At 39.7% G+C, this 24,422-nt stretch overlaps 1 long non-coding RNA gene across 1 annotated transcript; it reads right to left on the bottom strand.

The window, feature by feature from the left end:
- Positions 1 to 265: 265 nt before the first annotated feature.
- Positions 266 to 3,833, bottom strand: LOC122237622. Its single transcript, XR_006216207.1, has 3 exons — positions 3,732 to 3,833; positions 1,380 to 1,630; positions 266 to 500 (listed from the first exon to the last, which is right to left on the bottom strand). It is a non-coding gene; the product is annotated as an uncharacterized LOC122237622 (long non-coding RNA).
- Positions 3,834 to 24,422: the final 20,589 nt, after the last annotated feature.

Raw genomic sequence — 24,422 nt, 5'->3', positions numbered from 1 at the left:
GTGTAAGGAAATTGATAAGCTTCAGAGACTAATTGTTGGGTTCCCTTTATTCGGGAGGGAAGTGGGGCACAAAGCCCAACTCAGGGCTTGACCTCACAATCCTGAGATCAAGACCTGAGCTGAGATCCAGAGTTGGACGCTTAACCCACTGAGCCACCCAAGCGCCCCTAGTCCCTTTTTCATTTTTATACGTAGACGCTAACTTCAATTTGGAAGTTTTTCTGAGAAAAAACCCAAACAGTGATACTGCTTAATATGAAACTTTTAATTATTAATATTTTTTAAGCACCCCCCCCCAGTTGTTAAATTAAAGTCATTGCTTCGTTCATTATAAAAACAAGGGCGACTATTTGATAAAACTCTATAAAATTGGTTGTTATGTGCTTATTTGAAGTCTGAAGGGTTTATGGCATAGAAACTACACGGATGAACATTTTGTTGACCTTTCTCCAACTGTCAGTTCGCTTTAAACTCAAAACGAGAAGACTCTTCAGTTGTCCCTAAAGAAATGTAAAGGAAATAACACTTTAAACATGTATTATTTATAAATCCATTGCAGCAAAACATCATCAATAATTTAATGATCCCATATGCCGGTTGTTTTTTTTTTTAACTACTGTCATTAAAACTGTCACATGTTCAATATCCTAGTCAGTAGTATTTCACATCCACCTCACTTGACATTTCCCACACAGGAAAAATAAAACAGCAGTAAGGTAAGTATTCAGATTAGATGCTAATTTTAGACCACGAAGAAACATTTAATAAATAGCTCATAAGAGAGACTCGAATTAATCCTTACGATACCTATGTTTTGTCCACCTGAATTTTTTTTTAAAGAGGAAAGCCTTAGAACCTAGGGTGGGGTAAAGCAGTGAAAGAAAGTTGAAACTGGGTTGAAATGCTAAGATCGTGCATAGCATTGATGGATCCTTCTTAGCAGCCTACATGCCAATCAGCAGGCTAAGTAAGCCCTTTACATTCTCTCTTTTAATCCACAGTAACTCTAGGAAGTGAGATTCAATGTCATAGGTGAAGACACTGACACTCAAGCAGGTCCTTGCTTAAAGGTCCAATGGCTGAGTTAGGATTCCAATCTCAGTCTGTCTGAATCTACAGTTACGCTTTCACCTTAAAGCTATATTCAAGTTCTTTTAGATCTATGAATACCTTATAAGTTCAATATATTTTTAGAGGGTTGTTATTGAAATGGACCATGGTTAGCACTAACTTCATTTGCATTCTCCATGGATCCTTCACATAAGCCAAAGTTAATATATAAAGGGAGTTGTAGTGGAGCACGTAATGCCAAACAGAAATGAAAGACCAGAGATTGCCCCCACTTAAGTCACAAGCTGACATCAGGCAAGTTCCCAAACCTGGGAGTGTGGGTGATGGCAGCCACATCACATCTTCGGGGGTGCTGTTGCTGGCTGTGCTGTGAAGGTCGATAGGCCAAGCACTTACTGGTGAAGGGCATGATGGGCCACACTCTTCCAGCCAGAATGATTCCTACACAGACCTTTGGGAATTCTGTAACTTCCCTCCAGGCTTTCCTCTTCACTAAATGGGCAGCAATTATCTCTGGGTTCTTCAACTTAGAACGGAATGTGCTTAAATCATAAATCCCCTAAAAGGAAAAATCAATTCAAGGTTACCATCGTCCCAGAACCCAGCAGTAATAGAATTGTAACAAAATTTATCACACTTACAGTAGACCCAGCTCTATGGTGGTAAATAGGAATAACAATGCCAATTTGTATCCATTTCTGAGGGCTGTTCTAACAAATGACCACAAAGTTGTTGGCTTAATGCAACGGAAGGTTACTCTCTTGCAGTTCTAGAGGCTAGAAGTCAGAATCAAGGTGTCAGCAGGACCACGCTCCTTCTGGAGGCCTTCAACTACGGTCCTATTGGGTAATCCAGGATGAACCCATCTCAAGATCCTTAACTAAGTTACATCTGCAAAGCCCCTTTTTCAAAGAGGGTAACATTTACAGCTACCAGGGGTTAGGGCACAGACACATATATTTTTTGCCCGGGGTGGGGGGGGCACTATTCAACCCACCACAGAATCTCACGGGATTGTGGTGAAGATTTAATTAGAAAGTGTATGTAATAGCAGCTACTGAAGTGCTATAGGGGCAAATACACATTCATTTTCATTTTCCAGAGAACAGTGCTCTGACGTGTACAACGGACTTTGCGGACCAGTGGGGAGGCCCAGAAAGTATGACTGCTTTTGTATAGAGTGGGAGATTCCTTGTTCTTTCACAGAAGACATTCTGAAAAGTCCTGATTTTCCTGATTAGTAGTTCAAATGCTAGTGTGCATCAGAATCAAGGGTAGGAGGCAATCTTAAAAGACCAGTAGGTTGGGCGTCCAACTCTTGATTTTGTTTGGGTCATGAGCTCATGGTTCATAAGACTGAACCCCTGAGCTGCATGGGGCTCTGTGCTGACAGCGACGAGACTGCTTGTGATTCTCTCTCTCCCTCTCTCTCTCTCTTTTCCCCTCCCCTGCTCTCTCTGTCTCGCTTAAGATAAGTAAACAAACACTAAAAACAAAACAAAACAAAAATAAAACAACAACAACAACAAAAAAAAAACCAAAGATCAGATTCTGGGGGACGTCCCCAGAAATCCTGATTCACCGGGTCCGGGACCTGGCAACCGCATTTTTAAAAAGCTCTGTAGTTGATCCTGACGCAGGTGGGCAGTGGTACACACGTGAGGAGCTCCTCCAGTGAGCTACGGGATTTCCACACGGTCCATCTACGGTGTGCTTCTGTGATATTATAGAGTTAGACGTTTCTAGGACATACGTGTCCCCACAAATGCATAGGTTGTAAAACAGAAATGTTAGAGATATTCTGAAGTTGCTATACAAGCACTGTGTTTTGTATGGAAAAGCTCATTCAACATAGGTGTTTACTTAAGTCCTACTATGCTTTGGGCACAAGGATAGATGCTAAAACATAGCTGTAGAAAATACACATTTATGTTTTCAAGTAGCCATGGAATATTTACAAAAATTGACCTCTTATTAGGACCAGAAAAAGTCTCACAAAGTAACAAAGAATCTACCATATGGAACATTCTCTGTCCACAAAAAAGCAAACTAAAAATTCCAAGATAATGCTCCAAACTTCCCTTTCTTGAAGATGTCAAAATGTTGTATCAGTTTTCTCTTTTTCTAGGGTCAGAGAGGTAAGGCTAACAGTGGATGGGAGTCATGTGGCTCAGGTTTCAGTCTGAATATAACAAGGATCATATCAACCCTAAGGTGCTGATCACACCAGTTCTGCAGCATGCAGCCCCTTCCCAAAGATGCCTTGCTATTCAGGCTGCTGCCCAGGCCTCTGGCCTCCATGAGGCTTGCCTCTGCCCCCAGGCCTTCTTGCTACTTTGCAGAGCATGGCTGTCTTCCCAACATCAAAGCCTCCCTAAGGTCTGAGAGGTAGAGATGAGGAATGGGGGATGGGAGAGAGGATCTGGGCAGGGAAGAACCACAAAGAATCGCCAACCCCACAAATCATGAGGCTGTTTGTGCCCAAAGCCTTACCTGGACTTTTATAAACATGACGTTAAGGGTGCCCTCTGGGCCCTCAGCTAGGATACAGTTTCCACTAGCTAAACCCTGCACTCTCAATGCACCCTCTCTCCTGGAGCCCCCACACCAGAACACCTCCCTCTTCCTCAAACTAAAAAGGCAGAGGCCCGAAGACTTACCTATGGATGTGAATTGCTGGGGAGAATGTTGGCACCAGGAAGCTCCAATATCCAGAAGCAGCGAGTGAAAGAAGGGAATGAGGAGAGAGGAGTGAGGCACTCCTCACAGGGGCCACTGGGGTGGCTCACTCTACGTGCTGTTACTCATAAAGTTACAAGGGGAGGAGAAAGAAAGTCAAACTTGTGGAAAGGGAAGTGTACTGTTGCCTAGAGCTTTGCCTAGAGCCCCATGGCAAAGCAGAAAACAGTGTGCCAGAGGCAACCATGGCTGTGTCAAGAGACATGGCTCTGCCTCCCCCAACACCTGTGCCCTGTGCACAGTAAGACCCTGATTTTACCTCTCTGGGCCACAACTTCTTCCTTCAAAGGAGGTGAAAGGACCAGAGGAACTCAAGGCCCCAGCTCTTAGTTGTACTCAACGAAATATAGCAACATGAGCAGTGGTAGCCTACTGTGGGCAATGTTTTCATTTTTTTAATTATTATTTTTAATGTTTTTTATTTTTTAGTTTTGAGAGAGAGAGAGCAAGAATGGGGGAGGAGCGGAGAGAGAGGGAGACAAGTAGGCTGTCAGTACAGAGCCTGACGTGGGGCTCAAACTCACAAACTGTCTGATCATGACCTGAACCGATGTCAGACACTTAACTGACTGAGCCACCCAGGCACCCCACCAATGTTTTAATTTAAAAACTAGCCTAATATTAGAAGGTGCAGAGAGGTGCCTTGAAAGAAAGCAAGAAAGCATTCATTTAAATGAGATGAACTAAGGGGAGCAGTCAGGGCAGGGGGAAAAAAGAAGTGAGAAAGCAGGGTATCTGGAGATGGTTAGTAGATCAATTTGGCTACTCAACTGAGGAGTGATGATGCCATTGGATGGAGAGCTCGGAGCTAGATTTTGGAGGAACTTGAATGGTAAGCTGACAGATTTAGTCTTTGGGTAATACGAAACCACTGGAAAGTTTGAATATGGGATTCACATGATGGAAACTGTATTCTGAGAGCATTAACTTCCACTTTGTAGTGTTTTGATGTATCAGATTTTTGTTTTCAATAATTTATAAGTATTTTCTCTAGCATATTTCAAGGAATTGAAAAGGATTGAAATGCATTAAACTAATTCTCTTAAGACATCTTAAGACTTTAAAACCCTGTGTTCTTTTCGAGTCCAATGCTCTCATGACTTACAAGAAAAATTTTAGAATCTACTGCAAATACATACGCTACTACAGTTTTTACATTTTTGTTTGGACTTCAGGAATTTATAACCTAAGACTTGAATTATATAGTTTCCGTGTGCTCTCTAGAGAGTTCGAAACTAAGCAGGTTAATTTATCTGATATCTTATAGTTCAATTGAAATGATTGACAAGGCCATTTTTCACTTTCCCTAACAAATATGAGGTTACACCAAATGAATTCGGCTGTTTTGATCTGTTTTTGAGCCTAATTTTGTATGGCTCAGCCGATTATATTGTTATATGTTCTGTTAGTATACACTTAATGTTCTCTTTTCCTTTAAAAGTGTCCATAGAGTATATAATATATGTATGGCATTGGGGAGAGGGAGAGGTTACTGGGATAAATAGTAATAATCCTTACCCTCATGTACCATAAAATCTAGAAGATTCTCAAACTTTCAAGTATATAAGAATTATCTGGAGATATTTTTTGAGGGGGAGATTTTTTTTAATTAATGAAAATCCCCAGAGATTCTAATTTTTACCCAACACATAAAGTCAGAGTTCTCAGACTATCCTCTCTCAAACACTGATCTACAGAGAGAAGCATTTTAATGACTAATATGTGTGGGATGTGGGATAGCTACAAGTCAGAGGAGGACCATTTTCTCCCTGGAACTCTGAGGAATTCACACATTTAGAAGCTATTGTCTACTCAATGTCCTCCCAGAAACAGTCAGGGATGACCTTTGGAGAAAAAGATTAGGTAGAAAGAAGAATCAACTTTGCACTGTTAATATCACTTCCCTTGCCAATGGGTCTCCCAAGTTAGTAACAGTCTTGTTTTCAAAAATGGCCCAGAAATAGATCACTAACCTAACTGTCTCAGCTTGGTAAAAGTATTCTAAATGGCCAAACTTCTATTTTCTAAGTAGAAAGTTCAGATTAGAATTCAGTAGAAATTCAGAATTTTTATTTCCAGCAATATGACATACACTAAAAGTATCGGAAAGCTTTTGAGAACAGAACACTTAAAACGAGATTTAAAAATACAGGAGAAAAAAAAAAAAAAAAGGGCACCTGGTCGGCTCAGTTGGTTGAGCATCGGACTCTTGATTTAGACACAGGTCAAGATCTCATGATTCATGTGTTCAAGCCCCATGTTGGGCTCTGTGCTAACAGTGTGGAGCCTGCTTGGGATTCTCAGTCTTACTCTCTCTCTGTCCCTCCCCCCATTATCTCTTTCTCAAAAATAAATAAACATTTTTTAAATATCAAAAGAAAATCTTTTTAAATTTTTTTTTCAATGTTTATTTATTTTTGAGAGAGAGATGGAGACAGAGAATGAATGGGGGAGGGGAAGAGAGTGAGGGAGACACAGAATCCCAAGCAGGCTCCAGGCTTTGAGCTGTCAACACAGAACCTGAACCCATGAACCTTGAGATCATGACCTGAGCCAAAGTCAGGGGCTTAACCGACTGAGCCACCCAGGTGCCCCCCCCAAATTTTTTTTTTTAAATGTTTATTTATTTTGAGAGAGAGAGAGAGAGAAGGAAAGCATATGTGCATGCGGGGTACAGACAGAGAGAGAGGGGGAGAAAGAGAATCCCAAGCAGGCTCCACGTGGTCAGTGCAGAGTCCTACAGGGGGCTTGATCCCATGAACCATGAGATCATGACCTGAACCAAAATCAAGAGTCAGATGCTTACTCAACTGAGCCACCCAGGTGCCCCCCCCCCAAAATCTTTTTAATTCATGGATGAGATGGCAGGAAAGAGAAAATCATGTAAGTCAGTGAAAGAGTGAGAGAAGAAAGGAAAGGAAAGGAAAGGAAAGGAAAGGAAAGGAAAGGAAAAACATTAGAGGCCCCAAATCCAGATAGGTATGCCAGCCAAACAGGTAATGAAGCAATAAAGAAAACATTTGCCCTAAGGTAGCATCTGTTGATCCCTGGTTTCAGAGAGGAGACAAAGCTGTAGAGCCCCCACCCCCCTCACACCATGAGTTTAGGGCTGGTGCTCACCCTATTTCAGTTACACAGGAAACCCCAAGGGGAAAATCCAGTTTAAAATGTACAGAGTGCACAGGTTGGCACCTGCCCCCTTCCCTGCAGGTACCTGAAAGAAGCAAAGCATATCTTTTTTGGATGCACCCTTTGAAGCCCAATCCTCAAAAACTTCAGACAGATAAAACTCTATATAATATGAGGAATCGTTTTTAAAAAATCACAGACACATAAGGGCGCCTGGGTGGTTCAGTTGGTTAAGCGTCTGACTTCAGCTCAGGGCACGATCTCGCAGTTTGTGAATTCAACCCTTCACGGGCTCTGTGCTGACAGATCAGAGCCTGGAGCCTGCTTCAGATTCTATGTCTTCTTCTCTGTTCACTCTCTGTCTCTCTCTCAAAAATAAATAAAAAACATTATTAAAAAATCATAGATGCATAAAAAAATAAGCCACTCTGAGTAGAAGTCCAAAGAAACAGTAAACTACAGAATAAAGCTTGCAAAGATTTAGTTAAAAATTGTTTATCAGATACAGATTCTGAAATATATATTTTACATGTTTAAAGAGAAATAAAAGATGGTTATCATAAATACGATAAAGGAACAGGAGACTCTCAAAATAACCAAATGACAGATATGAAAAAGAATCATATAGAACTTCTAGAAAAGAAAAACATAATTAAAATTAGAAACTAAATAGATGGCTTAGACTGAAATTAGACATAATGAAATAGTGGTTTGAAAAACTATTTAGAATGCAACACAGAGACAAATAAATGGAAAATATAAAAGATATTAAGAGACATGGAGGAAAGAGAAAGAAGGTCTAAGATTGATACATCTAATTAGAGAGGATAGGCTAGGATCACAAAGGAGTCGGTACGACAGGTGAGATAATAATGGCTAAGGGTTTTCTAGAATTTATTAAAGACATTACATTTATAAATTGGTATAAATACCAAGCAGGACAATTACAATGAAATCCACAGAGCAGTAAAAATACAGAATGCCATAGGAAAAAAAAAAAAAATCTCAAAAGAAAGCAGGTAGGAAGACAAATCACATACCAAGATATGATATTTACACTGAATATAAATTTATCTATAGCAACAATGGAGGTAAGAAGGTGGCGGAATAGTATCTTCAAAGTGCTTAGAGAAAACTATTGTCAACCTACAACTGTGAGCCTTATAACACTGTCTTTCAAAACTGGGGTGAAATAAAGACATTTTCAACAGAGATAATACAACCTAAGAGTTAACTAAGAGACCCTCACTGTGATACCTTCTAAAAGATGTACTTAAGAAAGAAGGAAAGTGAGGCACCTTGGTGGCCTAGTTGTGTAAGTGTCCAACTTTTGATTTCAGCTCAAGACATGATAACACAGTTCGAGGAATCAAGCCCCCCATCTGGCCTTTGGATGACGCCACAGAGCCTGTTCAGGATTCTCTCTCTCCCTCTCTCTCTCTCTGCCCCTCTTCCTCTCATTCTTTCTTTCTCTCTCAAAATAAATAAACATTTAAAAAAAAAAAAGAAGGAAAAGAGATCATATTAGATTAGAGAGGAAAGAAGAAATAGCAAGGAGCATCATAAACATGTAGATTGATGTAAACAAACATTACTTGACTATCGAATTTTTTTGATACTCTCTTAAATTTTGTGTCCAAGGCAAGAGCCTCACTCACTTCACTATGCCCTTGGGGGGGGGGGGGGTCTCATCATTCAATGGGAAGAATTTCACTTTATCTCCCTATTTTCAACATGGTACCTTCCTCCCAGCCTCATCCTTGGGCCAGACTCCCTTTGGTTCAATATCTCAAGATAATGAAACTCTAGCCCTTTGCTTGGAAGAAGAAAGGAGATCTGGGGTCCAGTGTTTATTATCATATATCTTCCTGTATTTGTCATATGCATCTCTCATTTCATAAGTATCCAGTGTTTCCAATTCCTGACCTTTCTGGGGATCTGCCAATCAATCGAGGGCTTTTGCCACTGCTGGCTTAGGTTTCAGCTTTCTTGGGTTCATGAAGTCCATTATTACTCATCTATCTCTCTTCTAGCTTCCAAAATTTTGTCCTTTTCTTCCAACATCTTTACCCTGTGTTTATTCCTAGCATTTTAATGGAGTTTCAGTTGCATGAGAGGCATTTTTCAATCCACCATATTTTAACTACAGCTTTGTCTCCTGTGACTCTTCAAAGAGAGAAGAATCCCCAGAGGCTCCACCAGACTTCCCCTGTTCATCTCAACTGTCAGAACTAAGTCACACACTCAATCCTAAACCAGTCACAGGTTAAGAGGAAAGAATTGTCAACGCTAACTCAAACCTTATTATCTGGGGTGGAATGGATGTTTGAGATCAACCACACCCACAAGAGCCTTAATCAGGGAGTGGAAATACCAAAGTCCAAACCACTTACCCAAGCCAGAAAATGATCTTTTAAAGGTAGTGGTCATATTTTTTACTCTTTACACCTTTAGTAGTGAATGTTGGTGTTTAGTTGACTGAGGAAATGATCTATTTCATAAATACAATGTACAGAGATCATCTTTATGTATAAAACCATGAGATGGTGAAGGCAAGATGATAAAGGTTATCCACTCAGAAAAGACCTGGAATCATGGAGTGAGGAAAGTTTTAGAGACTGTGATTACCTGCCTGAATCCTTCCAGGCTAACCAGTAACAGTGACTTCCTGTGTAAAGAGGCATTTTAAATGTCAAAGAGCTAAAAGACAGGATTATGGTAGCTCTCAAGCTAAACACAAAATCAAATTACTTCAAGGATTCTAGCCTGAAGGTCATATTTATATAACGATGGCCAAATTAGACTAGACAAAAAGTTTGGACTGTTTTGTTTAATGTGGCTTATGTGTATATACATATGTGCATATCTGGAATACTCCCTGTTCTGCAAGGCATTAAAAGTCTCTCACAAATTTTATCAAGTGAAGTTTGGGTCTGAAATTAAAATTTGTCATAATCATAAGGTTTGGGCTTAATATGAAATTTTAAGAGAAAGTCAACAATTTATCAGAAAATAAAAGACACGGTTGTATTGGTTGCCTAAAAAATAAGCAAAAACCATGAGAAGGCATGTGTTCTCATAATTCTGAATTGTCTGCTACAAAAACCTTGTAGTTTAAGAAAGAATGTATGAAATTAAAGAGGTTTCATTTTTTGTCTCGTAAATGTCTTGTTAGGAGCTGTTTAAGTGAGGGGTGCTTGGGTGACTCGGTTAAGCGTTTGTCTCTTGATTTCAGCTCAGGGCATTATCTCATGGTTTGTGGGTTCAAGCCCCGTGGCTGGCTCAGCACTGACAGTGTGGAGCCTGCTTGGGATTCTCTGTCTCCCTCTCTTGCTGTCCTTCACTCTGTCTCTCAAAAATAGATAAGTAGGGGCACCTGGATGGTTCAGTCAGTTAAGTGTCTGCCTTTGGCTCAGATCATGATCTCATAGTTCATGAGTTCAAGCCCCACATCTGGCTCTCTGCTATTTTAAAGTCAAAGCCTGAAAAGCCTGCCTCAGATCCTCTGTCCCTCGTTCTCTCTGCCCCTCCCCTGCTTGTGCACGCTTTCTCTTTCTCTCTCAAAAATAAATTAAAATACATACATACATACATACATACATTAACGTAAAAAAAAAAGCTGTTTAAGTGTGTTTGTAAATGCATATTTTGGCAAGATTTGGATGCATATTTGAAAAAGAACCTGGGGGTCTCTGAGAAAGATATTTATCTATACCATTATTTGAGTTTATTGCTAATGCAGAAATCCAAAAATTCACTGACCACTTCTAACTTCAAAGCTGCTGAGCCACAAATTTTTGAAAAATGAAGAAATATAGAAACTACACAAGCACCTTTTAAAGGAGAGTGCACAGTGGATTACATTTAAATTATATACAAATAAGTAGTGCAAATACTTCAGTACTTTTTTAGAAATGTGCTTTATACTGATAACATTTCCTACAATATCAGTTTTTATGTGCTATGCGTATGTGAAAAAAAATAATACATTTCTAAATATGATGTCCCTTGGGGCACCTGGGTGGCTCAGTCGGTTGAGCGTCCGACTTCAGCTCAGGTCATGATCTTGTGGTTTGTGAGTTCGAGCCCCTCGTCAGGCTCTATACTGACAGCTCAGAGCCTGGAGCCTGTTTCAGATTCTGTGTCTCCCTCTTTCTCTCTCCTCCCCTGCTCATGCTCTGTCTCTCTCTTCTCAAAAATAAATAAACATTAAAAAAAATTTTTTTAAATAATAAAAATAAATAAATAAATAAATATGATGTCCCTTTCCAGTAAACTCATGAGTTTATGACATCGTCATGGGAAATTCACTCTGTCTCTCAGAAGAAAAAAAATATATATATAGGAAATCTTCTAAACTTTTGAAGTCGATGGGTGATATAGCTAAGAAAAGAAGAAAACTGCATTACACTGGTCTCTGATATTTAAAAAAAACAAAAACAAAGAAACAGTATCATAAATAAGATTTTTTAAAAGGCAACAGAACTGCAGGCGTTTGCAAATACTGGTCTGATATTCTCAAGCTGTTCTCATTGTGGATAATCGGGAGAAATAGGAGATGGTGGACAGTGTACATGAAATCCAGCTTCTCCACTGCCAGCCTCTATCCAGAAAGATTCACATGTATGGTGAATACTATACACAGAAATGTATGGTGATGGCGAAAAAATATTTACTATTCTAAAAGCAAGCTGCAGCTTAAGACTGTTGCTCTAAGCAAGACCTGCCAACTCAAACACCTTTAGAGCCCAACAAGCATCGGCCAGGAGTAAAAGGGCAGGTGGGGGAAGTTGCCCCCTGCCGGGCTGCCACAGCCCTGTTTGGCTCCAGCACGTGTGGCCACGTGGAATGGCGTTGCCGGGATTGATTTCTCAAAAGAAACACAAACTTTCCATTATATGTGATTTCTCGTTTCTTTCTTCTTCACCTTCTCCTCCTCCCCCTCCTCCCCTTCTCCTTCTTCTTTTTCCTTTGTTCAGGTAATCTGTATGTCCAATCTGGGGCTCAAACTCATGACTCCAGGGACGCCTGGGTGGCTCGGTTAAGCATCCGACTTCGACTCAGGTCATGATATCACAGTCCATGAGTTCGAGCCCCGCATTGGGCTCTGTGCTGACAGCCCAGAGCCTGGAGCCTGTTTCAGATTCTGTGTCTCCCTCTCTCTCTGACCCTCCCCCGTTCATGCTTTGTCTCTCTCTGTCTCAAAAATAAAAACGTTAAAAAAAATTTTTTTTAATTAAAAAAAAACCCTCACGACTCCAAGACCAAGAGTCACGTGTTCTACCAACTGAACCCACCAGGTGCCCCTTTCTTGATCCTTAATTTTAACAAATTAAAAAACATTTTATTTTTTAAATTTTGTTTAAGAAACATTTTTAATAGCTTATGGCCCCACAAAATATGTCTGCTGGCCAGATTCAGACTATGACCTAGAATTTTCTAATTCTGCTCTAGAGGAAAAACACTATCTGTAAGTAGAGAATTGCAGTGCCCACTTAGGAAAATATGCAAATGGATCTTTTTGCTGAGCTAGTGTGCATTGCTTAGTTCATCCGCATAACAAAAGTAAGGTAAATGTGTAATTTTGGTGGAATTTGGGGGCCAAACAAAAACAAAATTTCTTGGGAGTGAGTGGGAAAGCAGATGTCAGCAGTATGGATGATGGTCTGCACTTAAGCTGAGGGAGATGGCAAGAACCCAGGATGACTGAAAATTTGCCCTGCACGCTCGAGTTGTGTGTGTGTGTGTGTGTGTGTGTGTGTGTGTGTGTGTTAGAGAAAGGGAGAGAGAGAGAGAGAAACACTGTATTAACCCTCTACTACCACAGACCTTCAGGTCAAGCTCGGTTCACAAAAGCACAGCAGAGGTGGCACTCAATACAAGCCTGAGTTGCCCCACCGTGAAGTTAAGTTTTGCAAGAAAGATCACAGTATAACTATTAAGGACAATGGCTACCAGAATGCAAGTGTGTATGGAAAAGGAAGACACAAGTTTTGGCTACTTCATTTTAATTTGGAGAGTGACATGTGATCACAAGGACTTTAAAGGAAGCATTATTTTTCTGTGATTAGGGGGACGGAAGAACCTGGGTTTTTCCCTTTTAGACTCTTCAAATACCAAGCTTTCCCTGCCACCTGCTGGTTATTGGTTGCAACTTAAAAAAAATATCTTCTGAATAAGTCCTAAAGTATAAAAAACATCACCACAATGTGCCAGCTTAAGAAAGAAAATAGTATCAATGAAGTTTAGAATTTCCTGTATTCCTCTCCCTGATTGCATCCCCCTCCTCTTCCTAAGTACATATCTTGAATTATATGCTTATCATCCCAACACACCTCTTTACTTTTCTCTGTATATATCTCTAAGCTATGTGGGTGTTATTTTGCATGTTTTTAAAGTTCACCTAAAGAGTATCATTTTGTATAGAATTTTCTATATGAAATCTGCAGGTTACTTTTTTTTTAAAGTTTACTTATTTAGTTTTGAGATGGCCGGGGCAGGGGGGGTGGGGGGGGGAGAGAGAGAGAGAGAGAGAGAGAGAGAGAGAGAATCCCAAGCAGTCTCTGCACTTTCAACGCAGCTGGTCTAGACCATGAGATCATGACCTGAGCTGAAATCAAGAGTAGAATGCTTAACCAACTGAGCCACCCAGGTGCCCCTGCAAGTTACTTTTTGAATTCACATTGTGTTTATGAGATTCATCCATGTTTGACCAGTGTATTTTCACTGCCATATAGAATTCTGTGTAATGGATATGTCATAAGTTATTTGCCCATACTCTTTTTGATATGTATTTAGATAGCTTCCAATTTTTTTACTAATACAAATGTTGCTGCTCTGATCATTCTAGAATATGTCCTCACATGTAAATGTTGAGTTTCTTAGTTAGCAATAATGCAATTGTTTTGTACTTGATATTGATGGGATTTTGGAATGATGGGGGTCCGATGCTGACAGCCAAGAAAGAATTCTTAAAGATGTATTTGGTGCAAAAAGGTGATTTTATGAAAATACAGGGACAGGACCTATGAGCAAGAAGAGCTGCACTGGGCTTGTGAAGAGTGACTGGTTACATACTATGGAGTTGGGGGAGGTAAAGTCAAGAGGAAGTTTCTTAAAGCGATTTCCATATGCTAAAGAAGACTCCTAGGATACTGGACGCCTTGCTATTGTCAAGCTGAGGTTGTTTTTTCCTCCAGCAAAGCAATAACATTAAGACAGTAGGGAGTTCCTGGAGATGAGGCTATTGATAAGATTGTTCTTTTTCTTGTAATATTACTAAGATATTTGTAAACTGATGGAGACTATCAGTTTAACCATTTGTTTTCTGTCCTTTCCTTTGTTCTTGGGCAGGCAGGAGTGCCTGAGGGATGTCACACAGATTCCTGAGGAGGTTGGGGGAGGGGGGGGTGCTGACTTGTGCTTTGCCCTCAGTTTGCCTTATGCTCCCTCATCAGTATTGTCAGATTTCTGAATTTTTGTAGTTCTAGTGGGTGTGCAGTGATATCTCTTCGTGGTTCTAGTTTCATGTGCTTGATGGCCTTTTGCACAGGATCTGTGAATCAAGTTTTTTAGGGCATCTTGAATAAAGGTTTATAATTGCCTCTGTAAAGATCTTTCATTTCCTTTATTGGATTCATTCTTAAGTATTTCATATTTTTATTGTAAATGTATTGTTTTTATTTTTTTAACTATTATTATTATTTTATTTTAGAGAGAGAGAGCATGAGCAGGGGAGAGGGGCAGAGGTGAAAGTGAGAATCTTAAGCAGGCTCCATGCTCAGCATGGAGTCTGATGCAAGGCCCAATCCCATGACCCTGGGATCATGACCTGAGCTGAAATTGTTGGGAAATAAAGTTTTACACCATAAGATGGCCGACGGGACTAAAACAAGTTCTGGTCTCTAGCTTGGAGACCCCTCTTCCGGGTTCTTCTTGCCCTGTTTGCCAAGCGCGTGAAAACCCCCACAGATATGGAAGCTGACAACTATAAATTACACTTCTCACTTGCATTCTGCACTCAGATCTTTGGAGAAACGGTCTCCTCTGAGCCTGCCACTGTTAAATAAATCTCCAATCCACCAAGATCTCCGAGTGCCCCTTGGTTTTTCCACCAGCATTCCAGCCTGGTTCTGTAACAAAATTAAGTCAGATGCTCAACCAACTTAGCCACCCAGGAGCCTCTAAATGGATTATTTTTAAATGACATTTCCTAACAGACTTTCTTTTTTTTTGGTACTAGGGTATATTAATGCAACTGATTTTTTATATTGGTTTACTGTCCAGTAACATTGTTAAGTGCTTTCATTAACCCCTAAGACTGTATTTGCAGATTCTTCTGGATATTCTATGAAGGCAATTATATTTTCCATGGGTTTTTATTATCTTTTTTCCTTTTTAAATTCTTATTCTTGTTACCTGTTTTTCTGATCTTCTTATACTGTCCTGGGATGTAGTACAGGAGTTGCATAGAAATGGTGAAAACCAGCACTTTTGGATAGCCCATGATATTATCAGGAAGTTCTCTTTAGTCCTAGTTTTTAAGAGTTTACTTTTTGTTGTGTTTTTATCATGAATGTGTGTTAAAACTTATCTTTCTAGGGACAACTGGGGGGCTCAGTCGGTTAAGTGTCCAACTTCAGCTCTGGTCATGATCTCACAGTCCTTGGGTTTGAGCCCCACATCAGGCTCTGTGCTGACAGCTCAGAGCCTGGAGCCTGCTTCAGATTCTATGTCTCTCTCTCTATCTCTCTCTTAGAAATAAATAATTAACTTAAAAAAAAAAACTTATCTTCTTAGCCCTGCATATAGGATAATTCTATTTGGTTTGGTCTCTTTTGACAAAATTTGAAGTGGGATTCATGAGCAAACAGCTAAGAAAGAATTCTTGAGATGTCTTTGGTGCAAAAAGGTGATTTTATTAAAGCACGGGGACAGGACCCATGGCAGAAAGAGCTGCACTGGGGTTGTGAGGAGCTACTCATCATATACTTTTAAGTTTGTGGAGGGAGAGAGAGATGGAGATAATGTTATTTTTCAAGGAATTTCTGGATGCTGAAAGCAGGGGCTCACAGGACCCTGAAGATTTAGCTATTATCAAGATAAGATTGCTTCTATTTTTTAAGAAAGTGTGAACATTAAGGCAGCCATAAATGTCTTGGGGAGTGTTACACGCTGCAGGTCTCTGACATCTATGAATGGGCTGCAAGCTGGAATTTCACTTAAACTATATTTTTCTTAGCACTACGAGAAATTTATCCTAAGGATACAGGAGTGCTGATGCATAGGGGCACATGTACCCCAATGTTTATAGCAGAACTTTCAACAATAGCCAAATTATGGAAAGAGCTTAAATGTCCATCAACTGATGAATGGATAAAGATGTGGTTTATATATACAATGGAATAGTACTTGGCAATGAGAAAGAATGAAATCATGCCATTTGCAGCAACGTGGATGGAACTGGAAGGTATTATGCTAAGTGAAATAAGTCAGTCAGAGAAAGACAGATATCATATGTTTTCACTCATGTGTGGAACTTGAGAAACTTAACAGAAGACGGTGGGGGAAGGGAAAGGGAAAAAATAGTTACAGAGAGGGAGGGAGGGAGGCAAACCATAAGAGACTCTTAAATACAGAGAACAAACTGAAGATTGATGGGGGGTGAGGGGAGAGGGGAAAATGGGTGATGGGCATGGAAGAGGGCACTTGTTGGGATGACCACTGGGTGTTGCACGTAAGTGATGAACCATGGGAATCTACCCCCAAAACCAAGAGCCCACTGTACACACTGTATGTTAGCCAATTTGACAATAAATTATATTTAAAAAAATTTTAAACTACATTTTTCTTGCCTTTCTTTCCTTCATCATCTTTCATTCTGTTACTCCAGTAAATAACATTAGCAGATTTTTTCAGACTTAAGCCATTCTTGCATTTGGGGGATAAACTTAACTTGAGTTTATCCCAAAATTAATGAACTCAAGCCTGATATGTTATTTTCTTACATTGTCTGGTTCTGGCTTATTGGCCACATAAATTAATTGGGTCACATTCTCTCATTATCTTTTCTCTGCCAATGAATATTAAGACTTAGTAGAAATATTTGTTCCTGAAATCTGAGGCATAAGTGGAAACATTTAAAGAATGCCTCACTTCACTTTGCAAAAGTATAGTCTACTGTTAAAAAGAAAGCCACAGGCCCAAAATGGTGTCACTTAGGTTGAGGCCCCAGGTCAGTAAACCAAGACTTAATAGCCAAACTAACTAGAGTTTCAACCCCCCAGAAATGTGACCGTTAGGCTGTCAACATGGGAATTTCCTGGTCAGCTCTAGAAAGTTTACTGATAGACCTCTTCCATTCCCCTTAGGGGGAGGGCAACCTTGCCTAAAACAATGCATTCTTTGCTAATAGTTTCCTTTTTACGACTCCCTATCTACCTTTAAAAATCTTCCTTTTTCTGTAGCCCTTTGGGGTTCCTCTCTACCCCATCTAGCAGATACTGCCAGATTCATGAGTCGATTAATAAAGCCAGTTAGATCTTTAAAATTTATTCAGTTGAATTTTTGTTATTTTTAAAAATATTTGTTTTTTAACAGAGCATATGTCAAAGATTCATTTAACTCCTTCACGAGGGAGTCAGCAGCATAACAAAGCTGGTTCAGTGTTTGAAAGAATGAATAGGTACTGAAGCCAGATGCTGGAATATGATGGCTAGATTAGATTCAAAACAGGTTAATGTCTACACAGGGAAATAAAACTATAACCTTTGGGGTTATCTCTTCTACCAGATAGAAGTCTCGTGCATCCTTATTGGGCAAAAAATGTACAGGTTAGCCTGCAACTTCAAAGAGTCTTAGTCCTAATCACTACTACATAGTCAATCAGACAAAGGTATAGTTTTTTAGAGAATGAAATAGTCTTTGGTGAGCCTGTTAGATAATGCTCTAGTAAGACACTGAAGAGACTTGCAGGCATCCTTTGCCCTACTTCCATGTTTTGGCTTTGATTTCTTAACCATTGAATGCCCATGGTGGGCTGAACACCCTATTGGGGACTAAGGTGAATGACTTCAGACTTGTTTTCAGATATCTTACAGTCTAGCAGAGAAAGACAGCCATGTAAATGACTAAGTTCAATACTGTATTATAGGTTCTATAATAAAAAGACTCCCAAGGCACAGGAGAGACAGTAAGAAGGGATAGTCCTGTGTTAGTAGGAGAGCAAAAAGGCCAGAGGCATTGCCCAGGTGCTGGGGAGGGAAGTCCATTCCAGGGAAGAACAAAGTCAATAAAGTGTAAAAAAACAGTCATTTTTCTTGTCATAACCATTGTTTATAGCCTCTAATTACATGCTGCCCTGAATTGTCATTCAGCTGCTTTCTGTGACAGCAACATTTCAGCAGTATCATATCCTCCTCATGGGGAAACACTGGACAGAGATGGTCATATACTTTTTGAAAAAAGTCAGAAGTCTTGGGTAGATGATGAGATTTGTAAACATCAGGAAAGTTGACATTTGGAACCCAGGTTCAAATCCCAGCACAGACATTTACAAATGCGAGACCTTGGGTAAATTAATGAAGTTCTTTCTGTGATTGCTTTGTGCAGAAGGGTCCCCAAACCACCTGACACTAGCACCATGAGGTATAAATGAAGGAGAGCATTTCCTTGGAAGCTCACAGGTAGAAAGGCAGCAGAGTCCACTCCAAAATAACAATCTAGCTATGTTCAGGGGAGGGGGGAGAGTCAGGGGGAACATTTAGGTGAAGCTATAATTACAAGAACTTCCTAGAGGAGGAAATGACCTTTTTAGAAGGATGAACCTCCAGAGGCGGCCTCTGGTTTCTGCCTATTGGATGTGTGTTCAAAAGTTATACCTGCAGGGGCGCCTGGGTGGCTCAGTTGGTTAAGCGTCTGACTCTTGATTCGGGCTTAGGTCATGATCTCATGGTTTGTGAGTTTGAGCCTGGCATAGGGCTCTGTGCTGGCAGTGCAGAGCCTACTTGGGATTCTCTCTCTCTCTCCCTCTCTCTCTGTTCCTCTCCCACTTGTTCTTTCTGTCTCTCTGTCTCTCTCTCTCTCAAAATAAACTTTTAAGTTAAAAAAAAATTACACCTGCAGGATTTTAATTCATGAAGGGCAGGACCAAGTGCCAACAGGAGAGGCCAATGCCACTGAGAGAATTTATCACTTATATTTCCCAAGAGAAGGGGACACACAAGGCCACACAAAGCCACAGGGGAAAGCCAGGATTGGCCAGGTGGGAGAAGACAGGAGAGAGGGGAAAGCTGAGGCCAGAGGTTCTGTTGGGGGTTAGGCAGAAAAGGCAAGGCAGGGCTGGGTTTACAGGTTAGGCTTGGCTAGTTCAGACATGGTCTCCAGTTGTCCTATTTCTGGCCCAGGGGGATTTGGGGCTGGGGAGATACTGGTGTGCAAGAGTCAGAGAAGGGTCTTGGTCTCATGTCTGCCAGTCTGCACATGAAATGTGTATCCTAGGCAAGCTACTCGTGGTCCCCAGGAAGTTGCTAACCCTGGGAAGGGCAGTGTCTCTCCAGGACTGAAAGGTCCCCAAGAGATATCAAAACATAAGATACAGAAAATTAAAAAAGCATAATGATTAACCTGCTGGGACAGCTTCCTGCTAAACTACTCATGCACCTTCAGCATCACCTGGACTTGTCTGTCCTCACCTCATCTACCATACGGGAGCATTCATGTTAACCAACCTCACAAGGTTATTATGAGACTTACGTGTGGTAGCAGACACTTCATAAATGGCAGCTCTGTGACCTGTCTCACCAGCCTGAGCTTCCATATTGCACATCACTTTTTTATTGTAACAAAATATATGTAACATAATTTCTTTTTTACTTTCTGTAATTTATTTATTTTTTATGATTTATATCCAAGTTAGTTAGCACATGGTACAACAATGATTTCAGGAGTAGATTTTTAAGCTCCTTACCCATTTAGCCCATCCCCCCTTCCACAACCTCTCCAGCAACCCTCTGTTTGTTCTCCATATTTAAGAGTCTCTTATGTTTTGTCCCCTTCCCTGTTTTTATTTTATTTTTGTTTCTCTTCCCTTATGTTCATCTGTTTTATCTCTTAAGTCCTCATGTGAGTGAAGTTGTATGATATTTGTCTTTCTCTGACTAATTTCACTTAGCATAATACCCTCTGGTTCCATCCACGTAGTTGCAAATGGCAAGATTTCATTCTTTTTGATTGCCGAGTAATACTCCATTGTGTATATATATATATATATATATATATATATATAGTGGTATATATATATATATATATATATATAGTGTTGTGTATATATATATATATATAGTGATATATATATATATATAGTGGTATATATATATATATATATAGTGGTATATATATATATATATATATATATATATACATACCACGTCTTCTTTATCCATTCATCCATTGATGGACATTTTGGCTCTTTCCATACTTTGGCTATTGTCGATAGTGCTGCTATAAACATGGGGGTGCATGTGTCCCTTTGAAACAGCATACCTGTATCCCTTGGATAAATATATAGTAGTGCAATTACTGAGTTGTAGGGTAGTTCTATTTTTAATTTTTTGAGGAACTGCCATACTGTTTTCCAGAGTGGCTGCACAAGTTTGCATTCCCACCAGCAGTGGAAAAGAGATCCTCTTTCTCCACATCCTTGCCAACATCTGTTGTTGCCTGAGTTGTTAATGTTAGCCATTCTGACAGGTGTAAGGTGGTATCATTGTGGTTTTGATTTGTATTTCCCAGATGATGAGTGATATTGAGCATTTTTTCATGTGTCAGTTGGCCATCTGGATGTCTTCTTTGGAGAAGTGTCTATTCATGTCTTTTGCCCATTTCTTCACTGGATTCTTTGTTTTTTGGGTGGGGAGTTTGATAAGTTCTTTATAGATTTTGGATACTAACCCTTCATCTGATATGTTGTTTGCAAATATCTTCTCCCATTCTGTCGGTTGTCTTTTAGTTTTGCTGATTGTTTCCTTCACTGTGCAGAAGCTTTTTATTTTGATTATGTCCCAATAGTTCATTTTTGCTTTTGTTTCCCTTGTCTTCAGAGACGTGTTGAGTAAGAAGTTGCTGCGGCCAAGGTCAAAGAAGTTGTTACCTGCTTTCTCCTGTAGGATTTTGATGGCTTCCTGTCTTATGTTTAGGTCTTCCATGCATTTTTGAGTTTTTTTGTATGGTATAAGAAAGTGGTCCAGATTCATTTTTCTGCATGTCACTGTCCAGTTTTCCCATTTGCTGAAGAGACTGTCTTTATTCCATTGGATATTCTTTCCTGCTTTGTCAAAGATTAATTGCATGTAACATAAAATTTACTGCCTTAACCATTTTTAAAAATTTTTAATTTTTTTGTTTTAGAAAGAGAGAGCACGAGCAGGGGAGGGGCAAAGAGAAAGGGAGACATAGGATCCAAAGCAGGCTCTAGACTCTGAGTTGTCAGCATATAGCCCAACGCAGGGCTTGAGCTCACCAACTGTGAGATCATGACCTGAGCCAAAGTTGGCACTTAACTGAGTGAGCCACCCAGACACCCCTACTACCTTAACCATTTTTAGTGTCGTTAAGTGGTACAAATATATTCATCTTGTATAGGCATCACCACCATCCATCCACAGATATCTTTTCATGTTGTAAAACTGAAACTACCTATTAAACAATAACGTCTCATTCTCCCCTCCCACCAGCTCCTGGCAACTACTGTCACACTTTGTCTTTTTTATTTTAACTACTCTAAAATACCTCATATAACTGGTATCATACAATATTTGTCTTTATCTGACAGGCTTATTTTACTTAGCATAATGGAACAAGACTCATCCATATTGTAGCATATTGCAGAATATCCTTTCTTTCCAAGGCCAAATAGTCGTATGTCCATATCCCATTTGCTTCTCCATTCATACGTCAGTGGACACTTGGATTGTTTCTACCTTTTGCCTACTGTGAATAATGCTGCTGTGAACATGGGTGTACAAATATCTCTTTGAGACTCTACTTCTAGTTCTTTTGGATAATAACCCAAAAGTGGGATTACTGAAATATACAGCAGTTCTATTTTTAATTTTTTGAGGAACTGCCATATTGTTTTCCACAGCAGTGTTACCATTTACATTCCCCCGACAGTGTGCAAGTTCCCCATTTTCTCCACATCTTTACCAACACTTGATTTCTGGTAGCCATGCCAATGTGAGGTTATGTATATTGTTGCAGTTTTGATTCGCATTTCCCTAATAATTAGAGATGTTGTGCATCTTTTCATGTGCATAGTGGCCATTCCTATATCTTCTTTGGAGAAATATCTATTCAGGTCTTTGCCTATTTTTGAATTGTGTTGTTTATTTTTTTGTTATTGGGTGTTAGGAGCTGTCTATATATTCTGAATATTAATCACCAATAAGATACATGATCTGCAAACATTTTTTCCCATTCTGTGGGTTGACTTTTCACTCTGTAACTTGTGTCTTTTGATCCACAAAATTTTTGAATTGTCATGAAATCCAATTTGTCTACTTTTTCTTGTGTTACCTGTGCCTTTGATGTCATAGTCAAGAAATCATTGCCAAATCCAGAGTCATGATTAGGTCTTACATTCAGGTTCTTAATGCATTTGGAGTTAATTTTGTATAAAGTGTTAGGTAAGGGTCCAACTTTATTATTTTGCATGCATCTAGTTTTCCCAGTACCATTTGTTGAAAAGACTGTCCTTCATTGAATGGTCTTGGTACCTTTGTCAAGAGTCATTTGACCATCTATGTGAGGGTTTATTTCTGGGCTTTATCTTCATCCTATTAGTCTATATGTCTGTCTTTATGGCTGTACCATACTGTTTCTAATACTGTAACTCTGTAGTCACTTTTAAAATAAGGAAGTGTGAGTCTTCCGGTGTTGTTCTTTTTCAAGATTGTTTTGGCTATGCAGGGTCCCTTGAGATTCTTTATGAATTTTAGGATGGGTTTTTCTATTTCTGCAAAAAAAAAAAAAAAAATCATTGTTTTGAAAGGGATTACATTTAGTCTGTAGACTGCTTTGGGCAGTAATGACATTATAACAATATGAAGTCTTCCAATCCATGAGCATGGGATGTGTTTCCATTTGTTTATATTTTCTTTAATTTCTTTCTGTAATGTTTTGAAGTTTTCATTATACATGTCTTTTATCTCCTTGGTTAAGTTAATTCCTAAGTATTTTTTTGTGGTATTGTAAATGAAATTGCTCAACTGTAGCTTCCTGATCAAAGTGTTTATTGTTCATGTATATAGATATACAACTGATTTTTGCATATTGATTTTGTATCCTGCTGCTTTTCTGAATTGATGGATTAGGGTTTTTTAAATGTTTTTTTTATTTTTGAGTGGGGGAGGGACAGAGAGAGAGAGAGAAAGACACAGAATTTGAAGCAGGCTCTAGGCTCTGAGCTGTCAGCACAGAACCCAACATGGGGCTCAAACCTATAAGCCATGAGATCATGACCAGAGCCGAAGTCAGATGGTCAACTAACTGAGCCACCCAGGCGCCCCATAGTTCTTTTTTTTTTTTTTTTTTTTTTAGTTTTTTTAAAAAATGTTGTTTGTAGTTTATATATTTATTCTGAGAGAGAGGGTGAACGTGGGTGGGGGAGGGACAGAGAAAGAGGGATAGAGAGAGAATCTCATGAACCATGGGGCTCAAACTCATGAACCATGAGCTCATGACCTGAGCCAAAGTCAGACACTTAACTGACTAAGCCACCCAGGAGCCCCAAGTTCTAACAGGGTTTGTGTGTGTGTGTGTGTGTGTGTGTGTGTGTGTGTAGTCTTTAGGGTTTTCTACACATAAAATCACAGCATCTGTAAACAGATAATTTTACTTCTTTCTCTCTAATTTGGATGCCTTTTATTTCTTGCCTAATTGTTCTGGCTAGCACTTCCAGTACTCTCTTAAATACAAATGATGAAAGCAGGTATTCTTGTCTTGTTCCTGTTCTTAGGGGGAAAATCTTTCAGTCTTTTACCATTGAATATGATGTTTGCTATGGGGTTTCCATACATGCTTTTTATTATGTTCAGGTAGTTTCCTTCCATTCTTATTTTGTTGAGTATTTTTATCATGTGATGTTGAATTCCACATCACTTTTATTTCTGAAAGCAATCAGTCAAATCCACCTTGACCAGATTAGCAGAAAGCTCATTATCTCTTTCTTGTGCTGTCCTGCAAAAGCAAGAACTGGATGCAGGCCCTTGGAAGATAAGGCAGGCCATTACTAGCAGTGAAAATAGACCGCAGGGTAAAGGATGGTAATGGGCACTGCCAGAACAACATCTGCCAACAAACTGCTGTTGGAAGAGCCATGTCCAAAGCAAACCGTGGTGTCTACCCCTTTGCAGCCCCCCACAGGTAGTACAAATCCTGTCCCAGCCCCAGTGGTTCTTCACATGGACAATCCTCTCACTCATCTG

This window comes from Panthera tigris, chromosome B1, assembly GCF_018350195.1.
Source record: "Panthera tigris isolate Pti1 chromosome B1, P.tigris_Pti1_mat1.1, whole genome shotgun sequence".
NCBI classification, from domain to species: Eukaryota; Metazoa; Chordata; class Mammalia; order Carnivora; family Felidae; genus Panthera; species Panthera tigris.
The sequence above is the reverse complement of the archived record's forward strand: the minus strand, read 5'-3'. Positions and strand labels throughout refer to the sequence as shown.